Below are 12,289 nucleotides of genomic sequence, written 5' to 3'. Positions count from 1 at the left end.
GGTATGGATAATATGGGTGCGGGACAAAAGTGGAGTTCGTAGGCTTGTAGTTGTAGTTGCTGGTGTTGTTGAGAATGATGGTGTTGTTGTTGATGTTGGGTTGTGCAACAAATCTCATGTCCTTGGTGGCCTCTGCACTTCCACACACTTGTTTTTGATACTGTGAAATCTGATTTTCAATGCATTTTCAAAAGCTTCTTCGGTACGGAAAGTGATGAATGCGAAACCTTTACCTTTGCCCGTTGATGTCTCATGCGCTAATTTGATACGTAACACATCACCAAAACTTTAAAATGTATACTAAGTAATTTTTAAGCTCAAATATGATTTTAGTTCTATTTTCTTAATTTGGTGAGGGAGACCTCTTACAAAATTTTTACTAATCTGGAATCATTGTTTGTTTTCTTTCCGTGAACAATTTACAATTCTATATAGAATAATAAAACACAATCAACGCAAAATCAATAATAATAATAATAATAATTATTATAATAATTTATAGATGTATATGTTCCTGGTATAGTATAGTATTACATTATTTTGTTTAAATAACACACTAGTACGACTAACCTGTGGAGCAGTATAACCACAGGATGACATCCTGTCTCTCTTCCAAATCAATTGAGTTTCAACACGTATATGAATAAAATGAGAAGAAGAAGAATAGTAGTAATTTTGAATTATTTTTTTTATCAAAAGTTTTGGAATCTTACGAGATATCATGGCTGCTGTCACATATTTATAAGTTTGGCTATTGTATTTTGCTTGAGAACCGGATTTTGTTAAATGATATTTTAGATTATTTGTTCAAAACGGATCAAAATAATATTTTGAGTTCAATTTTAATTAAATAATTTTTCAATATAACTAAAATACTTTTAAATTTTAAATTAATATTACTTTTTTTTAAAAATACAATGCTATATATCATAATTTCATTAGTCTAACTTATAAATTGTTTTAAAAATTAATATATTTAAGACTAAATTTAATTTTAAACTATAAAAAATATATTTAATAGAAATAAAAAAACTAATCCAAATAAAAAATTATTTTCTTGAACCTCTCTTTCTCTCTCTCTTCCTCCTTTCTTCTCTAGTGTTCTTCATATTCTCAACAGAAATCAGAAAAATCAAATCCAAAGAATCTCTATATGTAAACCAAATTTCAAAACAAAAATCTATTCCAAAATTTTTACACAATACCCAAATACTAAAATAAAAATCAACCAATACCAACAATGTAAACAATCCCAACAATTATCAATCCAACAAACCCAAAATTATAAACAAAATCTGGATCTCATACCATCACAACAAAATCTCATATTTATGAAAAAAATATAATTATAAAAATTCCCCATAAAAAATCCACAAGCCCAGAAACTTGAGCATGCTTGAAACCCAGAAACCCATAAATTTGAGCATGCTTGATGTTGAGATTGATTAAATATAATGATTAAAATGTTTACATGTTGAGGTGCAAAATGCTTAACGGTTTTCACTTAAGGTGAAGTGAAAATATGAGATTGTACATAATGCATATAAAGTGACTTTTATGGGTCTAAAGTGATATAATGAGGTATCCAAGTATTCCTAAAAAGTCTGGGAGCGTTTGAAGGTGTTTTGAGACAAGTCTTGGAGTGCCAAAATAGAGGCATCGTTGATGCATCACCTGGTGCCAGGCGACGCGCTGCCTGAGCTGTTACGGGTGTCCGTACAAATTTCGTAAAATGCTCAAAATGATGTGTTTTAAATGCTCTAATCCTTTTGGTTAGACTAATGATGATGCCTACACCATAACAATGAGTTATTAGAGTTGTAAAGTCTTGATCACACTTTCCAACTCTCTCTAGCTCTCAAAAACTAAAGTTTTCTCCAAGAAACTCATCAAGCTTTGCTTGATTTGCATGAGTTTTAAAACTTGTTAAATCCCAAATCTCATTCTACTTAGTTGAAGCTTCAAGAAATAAAGGAAGACTTGGAATAGAGATTTTGGATAACAATATTCTTATTGTGTATAAGCCTTAGAAGTGTTGGATTAAAATCCTATTTTATGGGCACATATGTATAATGTATAATGCTATTATAAAGCGTGATATAAAATTAAGTGACCAATTATGTTATAAATATCATAGGGTATTAAAGTGTCATGGATTTAATGTGTAGAAACATGAAAATGAATTTTTAATTTTATAATGGGCAAAATTGGAAATCACTAATTATAAATTAGGGTTGTGGTCCCCTATATATATGCATTATTCTATTTTGTCTGTCATCCCATTAACAGAAAAGAAAAGAGAGACTCTTCTCTCATAGATATACATATTATATAGGAAGATCTAAACTCTCTGTGCAATCTCCAACAATGGCCTCAGGTTAGTGCTTCCGCTCTTGTGTTAATCTTCTTCTTTAATTTAGCAAAGAATCTATAGAATTATGATTTAGGATTTCTCATATATGCATTTATAATAACATGATTTTGGTTTATGTGTTGGATATTATTGTTTGTTCATGTTATTTGAGTGTATTAGAAATTCTAACAATTGGTACCAGAGCCTCCTTTGCTAGATTAATTGAAGATTGAATGATTTTGTTCAAAAAAATTTGGAGCTTTTCTGAAATTAGGGTTTTGATCTTTTATTATGATTTGTTTTTTTTTTTTCTGATGAAGAAGACATTTAAAATATGTGATTATTTGATCTTTTGGGTATTTTTCCTTGATGGAAATTCGAAGCGGGTCAATTCTCATTCAAGCCATTATGGTGGTTTGGGTCTTTAAAATTACCAAACGTTTTAAGAATTTAATGGAGAGTAGTGAAAGTAATATTTGATGGTAATATGCATTTCGGCATTGTAATATCAAACGCAATACCGATTTTGAACCAACTCTTTTTTAAGTTTTGCTTTTCATGAGTATTTTGTTTCTTTCTTTAATTAATATATTATGATATCATTGAAATGCCAAGATGTAAAGCAGTCTTTATTCAAAGGTAACTATATTTTACATCGGACATAGAAATATGGGAGTGACTTACATGATATCGCAACTGTATTTTTCGTCGAGGGTTGATTTTTTATGCCATTTTTAATATATGAATAGATAGGGTAGCAAGCTTCTGATGCATGTATATATTATGTGCTTATTACGGTTGATTTATACTCAGGCGTTGTTATTCTTTTGGTATATTATATATATGAAATAGTTACTAAATATATGTATATATATTCATAAACGGTTTCATTTAAATAATTTTGTACAGATTTTCAATTTGGTATATATTTAATTGAAAGATAAAAGGTTAAGGACTGATAATTTTTTAAGGAACAATTAAATTTAAATTTTGGTTTTGGAAATTTCTTAAGGATGCCTAATATTTTGAATAGATTAATTGAAACAATATGTTGCCAAAGTGACCTCTTTTGTGTAAATTAATTTATTTAAAATATCAAGATGCTTGTGTGTTTGTAATTTATGCATATATTAACTGACCCAAAAGTAAGTGAATATTTCGTTGAATTTCATTCACACCTATGGTAATAAATGTGTGACAATTATAAGGTATTTTGTGTGAGCAATAGGTTAGTCCAAAGATTGACTTATTGTTTGACATAATTTATTGTCAATGTTTGATTGCTACAACAAGAGTATCGCTTACAGTTAATATTATTGTCCAAAGACTTAATATTAATGTTGTGCTTGGTATCTTGAGATGGGATTAACCAAATTTTGAATTTATTGTTTGTTCTATATTCAGCTAGTTCATCTTCTGCTACCTCAATATTTGCTAATATTAATTCTATTCCTATGCTTAATGGGACCAATTTCAAGGATTGGAAAAGAAACTTACTTATAGTCCTGGGATGTATGGATTTAGACCATGCATTAAGGGATGAACAACTTGCACCCCTCACTAAGGAAAGCACCCGTGATGAGAAAACGAATTTTGAGAGGTGGGATCGTTCAAATCGCATGAGTTTAATGATTATGAAACACAGCATTCCAGAAGCCTTTTGGGGCACAGAATCCGAAGGGATTAATAAGGCCAAGAATTTCCTTGAACAAATTGAGGAACGTTTTGCTAAAAACGATAAGGTTGAAATGACAACACTTCTAGGTTCTTTGATGACCATGAAGTATAAGGGTCAAGGAAATGTAAGGGAGTACATTATGGAAATGCATCATATTGTCTCAAGACTTAAGACACTTAAGATCGAGCTTTCTGATGATGTGCTTGTGCTTATGGTTTTGTTAGCGCTTCCTGCACAGTTTAACCAATTTAAAATTAGTTATAACTGTCAAAAGGAGAAATGGACTCTCAATGAACTCATTTCTCACTGTGTGCAAGAGGAAGAAAGGTTAAAAAAGGACAAAACTGAAAGTGCTCACTTGGCCACTGCCTCTAAGGATAAGGGCAAGAAAAGGAAATCTGAGAATGAAGCTGCTAAGGGTCCAGCCCAAAAGAAACAACAGAAGGATTCAGAAGGTTGTTACTTTTGCAACAAGCCTAGACATGTGAAGAAAGATTGTGCCAAGTATCACTCATGGCGTGCAAAGAAAGGTATGATTCTTACATTGGTCTGTTCTGAGGTTAATTTAGCTTCAGTACCTAGGAACACTTGGTGGATAGATTCTGGTGCTACTACTCACATAAGTGTTTCTATGCAGGGTTGCCTGAGCTTCCGAAAGCCAAGTGATGGTGAAAGACACATCTTCGTGGGCGATGGAAAATCGGTGGAAGTGGAAGCAATTGGGCATTTTAGGTTGTTGTTAGGAACTGGTTTTTATTTGGATTTGAAAGACACTTTTGTTGTACCGTCTTTTAGACGGAATTTAATTTCTGTTTCTTTGTTGGACAAATTTGGATATTCTTGTTCTTTTGGAAACAATCAGTTTAATTTGTCTTTAAATTCAAATGTTATTGGAACTGGTTACTTGAATGCTTATGACAACCTTTATTTGCTAGAAACAATTGCATCCTATAATGAAACCTTGCATGTGGAATCACGTGGTACTAAACGAAAATTAAATAAGGACAATTCAGCGTCATTATGGCAGAAGCGCTTAGGTCATATCTCAAAAGGTAGAGTTGAGCGCCTTGTGTCTGATGGCATTTTAGAATCTCTTGACTTCATAGACTTTGATGTTTGTGTCGATTGTATCAAGGGAAAACAGACCAAAACTAAGAGATTAGGTGCCAAAAGATCTTCAGATGTCTTAGAATTGATTCATACAGATATTTGTGGGCCATTCCCTACAGCATCATGGAATGGTCAACAATATTTCATATCATTCATAGATGATTACTCACGTTATGGGTACCTATATCTCATTCATGAAAAGTCCCAGTCTCTGGATGTGTTCAAAGCTTATAAAGCTGAAGTTGAGAATCAACTCAACAAAAGGATTAAAAATGTAAGATTTGATCGTGGTGGTGAATACTACGGTAGATATGATGGCTCAGGCGAACAACGTCCAGGACCATTTGCTAAATTCCTAGAGGAATGCGGTATTGTCCCATAGTACACCATGCCAGGATCACCTAGCATGAATGGTGTTGCTGAAAGACGCAATAGGACTCTTAAGGATATGGTAAGAAGTATGATTGCTCATTCTACCTTACCCGAGTCCCTCTGGGGAGAAGCATTAAAGACAGCAGCTTACATTCTGAATAGAGTACCAACTAAAGCAGTTGCAAAAACACCTTATGAGCTTTGGACAGGTCGAAAGCCTAGTCTAAAACACTTTCACATTTGGGGATGTCCAGTTGAGGCAAGGCCTTATAAGCCACATGAACAAAAATTGGACTCCAAAACAGTGAGCAGCTACTTTATTGGTTATTCTGAGCGATCTAGGGGCTATAAGTTTTATGATCCCACAATTAAAAATATTTTTGAGACGGGAACTGCAACATTTTTTGAGGATGTTGAGTTTTGGGGGAGAAATAAGGTTAGCGACATTGCTTTTGAGGAGGAATTGAGTTCAAACTCAGTTCCTACTATCATTTTTGACAATGTTTAGGCTTCTACACCTGTCATTGTTCAAGAAATGAATCCAGAACCTCAACAAGACAATGTTGAACAACCCCCAAATCAAGATGAGGTAATTGTTCCAGAAGAACAAACTCAACAACCTCAAGAACCAGAGCTATTAAGAAGGACCACAAGAGAAAGAAGAAATGCCATTTGAAATGATTATGTTGTATTTCTTCAAGAACATGAGGATGACAATGGAATGATGGAAGATGATCCAATCAATTTTCATCAGGCCATTAAAAGTTCTAACTCTCAAAAGTGGATTAATGCCATGAAAGAAGAGTATAAGTCTATGCAAGACAATAAAGTTTGGGAACTTGTCCCATTACCAGACAGTGCAAAACCAATTGGTTGTAAATGGATATTTAAAATCAAGAGGGATGCAAATGGTAATGTGGAGAGGTATAAAGTGCATCTTGTAGCTAAAGGCTATACTCAGAAAGAAGGCATTGATTATACAGAGACTTTCTCTCCAGTTTCATCGAAAGGCTCTTTTAGAATAATAATGGCACTTGTTGCTCACCTTGATCTTGAGCTACATCAGATGGATGTTAAAACCGCGTTTCTCAATGAAGACATTGACGAGACAATTTATATGGTTCAACCAGAAAACTTTGTGTCGGGAGACCCAAAGAATATGGTTTGCAAATTGACAAAATCCATCTATGGACTCAAGCAAGCTTCTCGTCAATGGTATCACAAATTTCACCAAGTAATTATTTCATTCGGTTTTGAGATGAATGTTGTTGATGATTGTGTATATCACAAGTTTAGTGGGAGTAAGTATATATTCCTGGTTCTATATGTCGATGACATATTGCTTGCCACTAATGATATAGGCTTATTGCACAAAACCAAGAGATTTCTATCTAAGCATTTTGAGATGAAAGATCTTGGGGACGCCTCTTTTGTATTAGGAATTCAGATACATCGAGATCGTTCTCGAGGTATTCTTGGATTATCACAAAAGAGATATATCGATAAAGTACTCAAAAGATTTGGCATGTAAGATTGTAGACCAGGTGATACCCCTGTTGCTAAAGGAGACAAATTTAGTCTTAGTCAGTGCCCTGAAAGTAACCTTGAAATTCAGGAAATGCAAAAGATTCCCTATGCATCAGCTGTTGGGAGTCTGATGTATGCTCAAGTTTGTACGCGTCCGGATATTGCGTACATTGTTGGAATGTTAGGCAGATATTTAAGCAACCCTGGTATGGACCATTGGATAGCAGCCAAGAGGGTTATGAGGTATCTTCAGAGAACAAAAGGTTACATGCTCACATTTAAGAAATCAGATCGTTTGGAGGTCGTAGGGTATTTTGATTCTGATTTCGCTGGGTGCCAAGATAGTAGAAAGTCTACATCAGGCTATATTTACATGTTAGCTGGAGGAGCTATTTCTTGGAAAAGTGTCAAACATACACTTGTAGCTTCTTCCACTATGGCAGCAGAATTTGTAGCATGCTATGAGGCATCAAATCATGGAATATGGCTGCGAAACTTTGTCATTGGGCTGCGCATTTTGGAGAATGTAGAAAGACCACTCAAGTTATTTTGTGACAATAATTCAACAGTATTGTATTCCAACAACAACAGGAGCTCATCCAAGTCAAAGCATATTGACATAAAGTTCCTAGTTGTGAAAGAAATAGTGCAAAGTGGACAAATATCCATAGAGCACATTGGGACACACTCCATGATAGCGGATCCGCTCACAAAAGGATTACCACCCAAGGTCTTTCATGAGCACATTGCTCATATGGGTGTGGTATTGTTTGAGGATATCATGATTTAGTGAGTTTGTATTTTATTTGCTTTATGTTTATTTTAGACATTTATGTATTTGGTTATTTTCTGATCAGAAATGAAGTTTTTCAGTTCATTCACTCTGTTTTTTGTTATTCTGACCTCTGTAAAGTTTAAGGAGGACCAGTTGGAAATAGGCATGTTTGGTTCACATTGCATGTAATTTCTATGCTACGCATCCATGATTGATCTATGTCATTTGACTATATTTGTATATGTGACCATTGATGGGTTTAGTCATGAATAATATGACAAAGACTGTTTTGATCCTATATGGATATGGTTGATGGACGAGATTGTTATAGAATACATTTATATGATAGCAAATTTTGAGCTCATAAGGTTGTACATTTATAAGGAAACATATGTTGCCCAAGTGGGAGATTGTTGGATTAAAATCCTATTTTATGGGCACATATGTATAATGTATAATGCTATTATAAAGCGTGATATAAAATTAAGTGACCAATTATGTTATAATATCATAGGGTATTAAAGTGTCATGGATTTAATGTGTAGAAACAGGAAAATGAATTTTTAATTTTATAATGGGCAAAATTAGAAATCACTAATTATAAATTAGGGTTGTGCTTCCCTATATATATGTATTATTCTACTCTGTCTGTCATCCCATTAACAGAAAAGAAAAGAGAGACTTTTCTCTCATAGATATACATATTATATAGGAAGATCTAAACCCTCTGTGCAATCTCCAACAATGGCCTCAGGTTAGTGCTTCCGCTCTTGTGTTAATCTTCTTCTTTAATTTAGCAAAGAATCTATAGAATTATGATTTAGGATTTCTCATATATGCATTTATAATAACATGATTTTGGTTTATGTGTTGGAGATTATTGTTTGTTCATGTTATTTGAGTGTATTAGAAATTCTAACAAGAAGTTCCCAAAATTTGAAGATTCAAGTTGCTCTAAATCAAATGTTGTATCTATCTAACCCTAACTTTGTTTTGTGTTACTCTATTGTGTTTTCATTGTTAGTATTGATGATTAAATGTTTCTAGGTTAATCTTATCATTATTTATATATTTTAGTTTCTTATATTCAAGATTGACATTATTCATTATTTCAAGATTTGTATTCAAACTTTGAATAAGGTTCTTGCTTAGTATTTAAGGTATCAAATATTGAACTATTCTCATTATTAATTGTTGATTTGCAAAGTGTAAAGCTATATATTCCCAACACTTGAAGCCCAAGAGCCCAGGCAATTGGAGTCATCGAAGCTACCCCTGTGCTGTTGAAGCCATCTGCTGGGTATCCGTGTCGCCGGAGGTACCCTCAGATCTTCGCCCTCCCCAGCCATGTACGACGACCTAGGATCCACTAAACTCCAACTGACCACCACATTGATGGAAATCAGTGATGTGAAGAAGAAGAAGCAGAGTAATAGCTCTCATACTCGCTAACTCACTGCCCCAAACCAACTTCCTTAGATCAACATTACAGGAGATGAACACGTCAAGAAAGAGGAAAGATGAGAGAGGAGAGAGGAGAGAGGGAGGAAAGGCATTTCCCTTCTGCCCCAACACCCAACCAGTAGTAATGGCCCATCACTTGCAAAAGAAGAAGAAGAAGAAGAAGAAGAAGAAGAAGAAGAAGACTTTGGGATTTTTTTTTAAAAGAGTTTTTTAAATATTTTTATTTTAAAATCAATTTTATTTATTTTTAGTTATTTAATAAATTCATCAATTAAAAAATCTGAAGGTATTTTAGTTATATTAAAAAAATTATTTGACCAATACTCAATGTATCATTTTGATCCGTTTCCCAAAACAGATGATCTGAAATGCCATTTAACAAAACACAATGACCGATCAAATATTTGAGCAAAACAACCGATCGAGTATTCAAGCAAAACATAGGTACCAAATTAGTATATTCCCTATGTATAATTTACTTTTCATACGTAGAATCATATTGGGAATAGGACAAAATATTCAAAATTAAAATGAAATTTTTGGAAAATAAAATCTCAATTAATTCTTTAATTTATCTACTTGAATTTTTATTTATAATTTGTTTTCATGATTTTTTTTTTGTGAAAAATTGAGTCGCAATAAAGGTGTTGGTTCTATTTCAACGCTTTATTTTTAAATAATTCTCAGTAAATTTTAAGAATTTTGAATTTCTTTTCACACATTTAATTTTTCATTCAGTACAAATAATTTTTCTTTTTAAAAAAACTCAGCACCTTCAATAATAAATTTAAATATAAAATATGTATAAAATAAAAGATATAATAAAACGTAAAAAAAAATCACGAGATCTCCAAACATACAAAGATATATATATATATATAAATTATGTGTCTTATTTAAAAATTACGTATTTTTTTTTATATTGAATTTAATTTTGTTAGATACTTTTGATGATCCGTGATATATCATATCTCTTATATGTAAAAATTGTGTAAATAACGAAAATTCTCATATTTTAACGTTTATTTTATTAATTTTAATAAAATATTCTAAATGTTTAATGAAATATTCATTTAAAACTTACTAAAATAGATATTTATTAATTATATTAATATAAATTTAAATATTATAAAATATATTATTATTATTATTATATTAATATTTAATATAACACTACATATATACTAATTATATTAATATAAATTTATATTCAAATTCAAATATTATAAAATATCATTATTATAATTATATATAATATAAAATATTTAATAATTATATTAATATAAATTGAAATGTTATAAAATATTATTATGATAATAATATATAATCCTAATTTTTTACTAATTATATTAATATGAATTCAAATATTATACATTATTATTATAATAATATTTAATACAAAACTAGATATTTAATACTTATATTAATATAAATTTAAATATTATAAATATCATTATAATAATATATGTTTACCGAGTTTTTTGGAAACTAGAAATATAATGGGAAATAAGAGCTAGAAAGATAGGATCGAAGATAAACAAGTATAGTTTTTACGTGGTTGATGCGTTAATGAGCCTTAGTCCACGAGTTTATTGTATTAGGTTTTAGAAAGCTTTTGACAATGGAGTTTTCTGCAAGTTTGAACAGAGTAGTTACTTACAAGAGAAAATCTCGGATCACCGCTACTGTGGACAACTGGTCCTATTTATAGGTGGTCAAGTGCAATGGGCTTAGGCCGGACTAATCCGGGCCCAATACAGATGTAATCATGGTTTGCTCGCTAATGGAGGCATAATACAAATGATGTTGCTAAATAAAACATAGTAATCAGGTCCCATTGGGCCGGCTTAGGCGTTGCCAAGCCCTACAGCTGCCAGTAGTATGTACTCTTAGACTGGTTTGCGTGAGCTTCTAAGGGGATCCTGGTGACAGGATCTGTCAGAGTAGTGGCAGTACTGTTTCCTAGGAGCAGTGTAGATTCCGTGTGTAACCTCTTCTGCAGATTAGTTGAGGAGACCAACTTTTGTGTTTCTTAAGGACATGTCAGCGTCAGGGAAGATCAAACTTGCCTTACCCGGACTAGACCTGGACATCTAGTCTGGGTTCCTTCACTAATGTCCCGGTTTATCTACTGAAATCCTAGTTCATTCACCAGGATTTGGGTTCATTCTTGACAAGGTCTATTCCTAGACTAGTGAGCCTGCTACCTCTATTGGCATCCCAGAGGATATGGGTAGGCTGGGACCGAGAAGATGAGTTGGGCCTGCATCTTGGTCCCGGTTACCTGGTTATGGTCGCGCCCATCGAACATTGTTGGGCTCATTGACGATTGGGCTATCGGGACATTCTTTTTCCCTGTTCATCGGGCTCAGGATGGGTCTGGATCTCTTTGAGGGAGCCCATGGACCCATTATGTCATGCCATGTGTCCCGGGGGAAAATAGGGATAACATTTACCCCCCAAGTCTTCACCCGTGTTTGCATGGTGGAGACTTGCCTTATTCTCTTGGATCAAACCCAAATATCCCGGTTCGTTTCCCAGAAGTCAAGTTCATTTACTTGGGGACCACTTGGGCGATCCCCGTCCTTTCGAATTCATAAATTTTCGCACATGTGTCTTCAAATAGCTGGTGCGTCTGTACCACTCGCGCCTCACAGATCTCAAAAGAATCTTTTGATTGTCCAAGTGATTGATGGGTGTCAGGGTAATTTCCAAGGCGTCCTGTCTGTACGAGCAAAGTTGATAGGGTACTCGAGTGGGCTGTTTAATGCCTCTGCACCATCTGGGATCATTGAATGGGGATAGCCTTGAGATTTTCAACATAGACCGTTGGATCAGGTAGGTGTGGATCATGGATTGATGAATCCACGATCCGTTGTTCGATTGGCTAATTAAAGCCTCTGCGTCATCCGGGACCGTTGGATGGGGATGGTCTTGGGATCCCCATTATGAACCATTGGATCCCATAGTGGATTTTTGTCCTATAAATATTTCGAGAGTTTCATTTCAA

Source organism: Humulus lupulus, chromosome 1 (assembly GCF_963169125.1).
Source record: "Humulus lupulus chromosome 1, drHumLupu1.1, whole genome shotgun sequence".
Classification (NCBI taxonomy): Eukaryota; Viridiplantae; Streptophyta; class Magnoliopsida; order Rosales; family Cannabaceae; genus Humulus; species Humulus lupulus.
This window is presented reverse-complemented; position numbering follows the sequence as displayed.